The 6,267-nt window shown below is 42.7% G+C and overlaps 1 pseudogene; it reads right to left on the bottom strand.

Moving 5' to 3' along the window:
- Positions 1 to 316: 316 nt before the first annotated feature.
- LOC110540497 (olfactory receptor 5AN1-like) lies at positions 317 to 1,727 on the bottom strand (annotated as a pseudogene).
- Between the last annotated feature and the right edge of the window lie 4,540 nt (positions 1,728 to 6,267).

Genomic DNA, 6,267 nt, shown 5'->3' with positions numbered 1-6,267 from the left:
GAAGAAAACTGAGTCTTGCTCTTCTAGCAATGTTTAATTACCAAAGGTCACCAGTTAGTTGGTAGCTCTTTTGAGCCTCCCAATCTATGCTGAAACTAAACTTTCCTTTTTAAGTTTTCAGGCTTGCACAAGTTTCTCAACTTGGTTTTCTCAAATACCTATAAACAGAATAACTAATGATGAAATAGCCATTTTGTAACATGAAAAATTATGTCTTTACCGGTCCTAAAAAACTTATGCATTTTTATGGCATCAAATCAATTGTTGGTTCATATTGGCATAGTGTCTGTTTCAAAGATTTTCTTACCCAAAAATGCTATGGATTTTGTTCCAGTCGTGTGCACATGATAGCGGATAACAGTAAATCTGACATGGCAATGTGTTGAAACCTTCTTATCTGTGAGCTTAGCCACAGATTGTTTTGGTTTTTTTTCTGCAACCTTTTCATGGAGTCTTTGATTCCCTTGTTCTTCAGGTCATACAGGTCAGGGGATCACTACAGTGTAAAAGACAGACACAAATCTGTCAAAGCTGGAGGAGCCACCAGAGCTGAAACACAAATGGACAAAGATACCAGAACTATAGAATAGGAAAGCAGCTGTCACGTGAGATGCACAGGTGATGAAGGCCTTGGGCCTGTCCTTAGATGAAGTGATCTTTAAGATGGACAGGGCAATAAAACCATAAGATAGCATGATAGCTAAAGCACTCACTGTTAAAAAAAAAAAAAAACATTGTTAATATAGCAAGAAGAAACTGTACGAAGAAAGTGTCAGTACAGGATGGACCTACCAGCTGGAATATATCACAGAAGTGCTAATGACACTAGGTCCACAGAAGTGGAGTTGCAGCAAAGCACAAACCTGAGCTAAAGAAGCTTTAAGTCCTGCAATATAGGTTCCCATCACCATCTGAGCACAGCAGGTGGGTGACATGATTGATGGGTAGAGCAGTGGGTTGCAAATGACTGCATACCTGCCATAGGCCATGGCTGTCATGAGGCAACATTCACTCAGACACACGGCTGACCTGATTGTCCCCGTTGATACACCTACAAGACAGAGAGTAACAGAATTCAAAGTACATGCTTAAGAACCACCTCTCACCTCAGACTCGGACCTGACATTTTAAACATAGGATACATTCTTTCTCTAAACAGCAGATAATTTGGCTAAGTACAATAAGAAATTGAGGGGAAATATGCAGAATATGGAAGTCAGGAGAGTGGCTAGGAGAAAGATGGGAACGTCTCCTCACTGTAAATCTTTTTAGACGCTGAGTTCTCCTGTCAAAAATGATGGACCCTAAGATAGCTAAACCTAACTGCAAGTCTTACCCTCTGGCTCATCCAGACACTACAGGAAGACAGAGTTCTTGCCAAATGTTGAAGCTGCCAAGTTTCCAGGTAATTTTCCAGGAAGGGCACTAGTGCATTCCTACCGTATGCTCTGGCCATGAACCTGGCTGTCTACTCACACCAAGTGAGACAGCAGCACTGGAGAATCCTCTTAAATACGCTTTTGAGAGCCAAAGTGGAGGGGGAAAGCCAATTAGAGAGGACATACCACAGACACTTGCTCTCTGACATCATGGTTGTCATGGAGATTTTTCTAATAATTGCAGGCCTGGTTCGCCATGTGCATGAATTCCTAACTTCCCCTGCAAGCCTGTTAGGACACCAGATTGTAAGATTACTCACCTTGGGGCATTCGGTGTGCAAAGGACATAGGGATCTACCAAGTGCCCAAATCTCAATTTCTAGATGACAAACTTGAGGTCAGAGACGTTAGGGATCTTTCCCAAGCTAGCAAGACTGCCTGATAATACAGCTTTGTACAAATAAATGTATATGCATACAACATAGAAATCACTTTATTTTATGTAATTAGGCAAACATTTTCTCAAATATCTATTGTGATCAATACAGCATCCCTAACAGACCTGCAGCATGTCCTATGCATAAATGAAGAAGTCAAGGCACCGAGTTATTCACCGTTTTATGACAAGAAACTGAAAATCAGGACAACGAATGACTTATTCTGATCACAGCCTTGGGAGTTGGTATCATAAAATTTGGGTCGAGGACTGGCAAATGCCTCATTAATGAGGGTACTTGCATCAGCTTATGACCTGAGCTTCTGGGCCCACATGGTGGGAAGAGAGAACTGACTCCCGAAGTCCTTTATCCTAAACAGACAGAGACAGAGTCAGATACATACAGAGAGAAATAAACATATATACATACATACATACATACATACATACGTACATACATACACACATACAATTTTTTTAAGTTTTGGTGGTGGAATTCTGGCTCTGACACTTACTGGTTTATATCCATGTACATTGCATTTCTCAAAACCACAATATTTCCATCTATGAAATGGCAATCATCAGTAATACCTAAGCCATAAAGGAGCTCTGAACAGAAGAACTAAGTAAGGTAAAGATTATAAAAACTTGAAATTTCATAGTATACATCAGCCCTTCTCTTTATTAATGGAATGTACACAGGTGATTTTGGAATATATGTAACATTTGCTGTAAGTCTAATCTTACACAAAAATTCTTCATGAAAAGAATCAGTGACAATGAGCAGCTTTCAAAAGGAAAACATGAAAGTGGAGGGGGTAGAAAACAGTGGTGGTGGGGATAAGGGAGAGTTTGGAGGGGAAGGAATGAAGAGCGATGCTGATCAAAATCATTATATACATTATGAAATTCTCGAACAATAGACTTAAGTGCTTTGAGGACCACAGAGAGCCATGCACCTCTCTCGGGTAGCATCACCTACCCTACGGAGTTTGTTATTGTGTCCAGAAGTTGTTCCTAGCCTTATCTGACACCCAATTGATACCCCACTTTAAATATCAACACTACTTTGGGTCTTCTTAACAAAATAAAATATAATAGACGAAAACAAAAATCAAACACATCAACATTGGATAAGGCAAACCAGCAAAGGAAAGAGAGCCCAAGATGAGGCATTAGACTTGGAAACCTACTTGTTCACAGACTCTGGAATCTCATAAAAACACTAAGCTGGAAGCTGTAATTTCTATGCAGAGGACTCATTGTTGCTGCCTCTGTCTCTGTGAGCTCATATCAGCTTTGCTCAGCTGATTTAGAGGGCCTTGTTCTCCCGTTGTCCTGCATGCCCTCTGGCTCTTATACTCTTTCTGCCTCCACTTCTGTGGTGTTCCCTGAGCTCTGGGGACAAGGATTTAATGAAGACATCCTATACAGAGCCATGCACCTCCCTTAGGGGGAACCACCCACTGCACAGACCCCCGATACCCAAGGACCTCATGAAACCCTGTGCATCACCCACAGGTTTCTGAGAATTCGAATCAAGAACCTGATAACTCTACATAGGGTTGTTACTATGTTCAGAAGTTTCGCCTCGCCTTAGTTAAGGTAGGACCACCAGGGCCAGCTGAAGCTCCGACATGGGCCCAGGAGAGCTGGCAGACTGAACAACACAGCCAGCACCCAGGCCCAGGTTTAAATTGGCCCAACACAACATCTACTCCGTCTATGAACTTCAGGAGCGCATGAAAGGGCCAATCCAATGGAAGCAAGCCTGCAGGATCTCCATTACACAGAGGAACAACAGGACACCCGTAGGGAGTCCCTGTGAAGATTCAGTACTGATAATGTAGCAGAAACCAGGGGCCTTAAACCACACAAATGGCTCACTGCAATGAACATTTGCAAGTAAAGCTGTTTGAGCAAAATGGTATACTATGTTAAACACTGTGACACACGGCAGCTTTCACAGCAAGATGTTTGTTTGTTTGTTTGTTTGTTTGTACTCTGATTCTTTGTGAATGTCACATCATGCACCCCAATCCCACTCATCTCCAGTCCCTTCATATCACACTCTGCCCTTGCAACCTCCCTCCTCTACATAGATGGATAGATAGATGATGGATAGATAGATAGATAGATAGATAGATAGATAGATAGATAGATAGATAGATAGATAGATAGATAGACAGATAGGTGAAAACCACACCAGGAACCAGAAACTGGATAGCACGGAGACCTGCTGTACTCACAGATTGCTGCTAGTCCAGTTTTCATCAGAGAAATTGCCTCTGATGAAGGCAATTTCAGGCAGCTGATGGGAATGGATGCAGAGACCCACTGCAAAACATTAGAGAAATGCCAGGTTGGAGGTATCCATTGGGTTTCTCCTCTCAGTTGAGCATATTTTGGATATATGCCTAAGAGTGGTATAGCTGAGTCTTGAGGAAGCACTATTCCTAATTGTCTGTGAAAGCGGCTGATTGATTTACAAAGTAGTTGTACAAGTTTATATTCCCACCAGCAGTGGAGGAGGGTTCCCCTTTCTCCATATCCTCTCCAGCATGTGTTGTCATTTGAGTTTTTGATCTTAGTCATTCTGATAGGTGTAAGGTGAAATCTCAGGGTCGTTTTGATTTGCATCTCCCTGATGACTAAAGACAGTGAGCATTTCTTTAAGTGTTTCTCTGCCATTCGATATTCCTCTACAGAGAATTCTGTTTAGCTCCGCATTTTTTAATTGGATTACTTGATTTGTTGTTTTACCTTCTTGAGTTTTTTATATATATTCTGGATATTAGCCCTCTGTCTCTTAAAGGCCAGTTTGGGTGGCTGTTTGTGCAGTCTAAGATAAGAGACCACCTGTGCTGGTTTTGCATGTGAATATACAGGTTTTCCAGTTCCCTGTAGTACAGAGATGATTCTTTGCTTCTTATATCTTCCTGAAGCTTTGTCCTAGTGGCTTATGTCTGCTTTAGTCACTACTGTACTTTTTTTTTTCAATGCAGTTTATTCAGGAACCTTGAACAATCTTCTGACCCTGGGGAAAGCCAGCCCACAGCTTAAATAGCCTCTGAGTAGCCAACCCCAGCGTGCCTCATGGGCAATGCAGATAGGTCCACACACACAGAAGCAAGCCAGATCCTCAGCCTCAGCCAAATATGGAGTTGTTTGTGACAGAGAGCACTCACCATCGGGAAGGTGGAAGGCGGAAACCAGCTCCATCTTTAAGGCGCGGCATTACGCAGCTCTCTACAGTTCCCCCTTTTTGTTTTAGACGAATCAGGCAAGAGTAGAGGTCTGATCTCTGATATTAGAAATAAATTGGGACTTTGTACCAATGTTCATTTAGGTGTCATCCACCCAAAGAGCATCAGACCTGTCCGATACCTTTTTCTCAGAGGCGGGACCTGGGGCATCAACCCGCATGCAATCAGACATGCTCTTATCTGGGTCGAAAGCGGCTGACCCTGAGTGCAGTGCTTAGCCTCGCATCCTGAGCGTAACATTTTAGCTTTTTATGGTAGCCAACTATGCTTGGGGAGACTGTCCTGCTTCAAAGGCTGTAAAGGCCTGAATGGTCATGGCTGCATTATGCTGTTGTGAGACTCTAATCTTGCATATATACCACAGGCAAACCAAGGAGACCAACACCAGAAGGCCTGCTAACACTCCCATGCCCGCCCATTCCTTCAGATGATTCATGGCTGCAGCAATCCATGATGATAATCCTGTGGCTAGTCCTGCGTCCACTCTGGTAGAATTTACCGTGACAATGGCCACTCTCAGCTGTTCCATCGTAGTATCGAATTCTCCAGTCCAATTACCTAAAATATAGCTAGACAATTGTTTAGACAGATTTGCAGCACAGGAAAAATTCTCATGTTGTATGCTAGTGACTCAAAGTCCAGCATACTTTCATTGACAGCCAAGTTGAGCGATTTGCCATAGCGTATCAATTTGCTCCTGCACGAGGTCAATCTTCTGATTGAACACCATCAAGCCTCCTTTTAGTTGAGCATTAATTCCTTTTTGTACATCTAAGGCATGAGCTACATTGGCTAAAAGATTATTCAGGGTCTGAGCAGTCTGCACAGTATGACTCATGGCTAATGTCACGGTGGTAGCTCCAACAGCCGCCAATGAGATGGCAGTAACAATGGTGGCTGTAGTTCCAAGATCCCTTTTCTGTCTGAAGAGAGTCATAGCGTGAGGGGCATCAACAGGCACAGGCACCCAGCGAGGTATGCGAGTAACCAGGGCATACCTAAATTCACTAGCATTCCAGCATTGGGCAAAAAAGCAAGTATCATTACCACAATTACTTGGCTCTATCTTGCTAATAATGAATAAAAATGGGGGATATAAACAAACAGGTATGGGCTTATAGGAAATATTATGAGAAGCCTTAACCCCCTCGTTGGAACATCCTGCATCAGTTCTAGAACTAGCAGT

This window comes from Meriones unguiculatus, chromosome 1 (genome assembly GCF_030254825.1).
Source record: "Meriones unguiculatus strain TT.TT164.6M chromosome 1, Bangor_MerUng_6.1, whole genome shotgun sequence".
In the NCBI taxonomy this organism is placed as follows: Eukaryota; Metazoa; Chordata; class Mammalia; order Rodentia; family Muridae; genus Meriones; species Meriones unguiculatus.
Note: the sequence above shows the minus strand (reverse complement) of the source record. Positions and strands in the feature narration are given on the sequence as shown.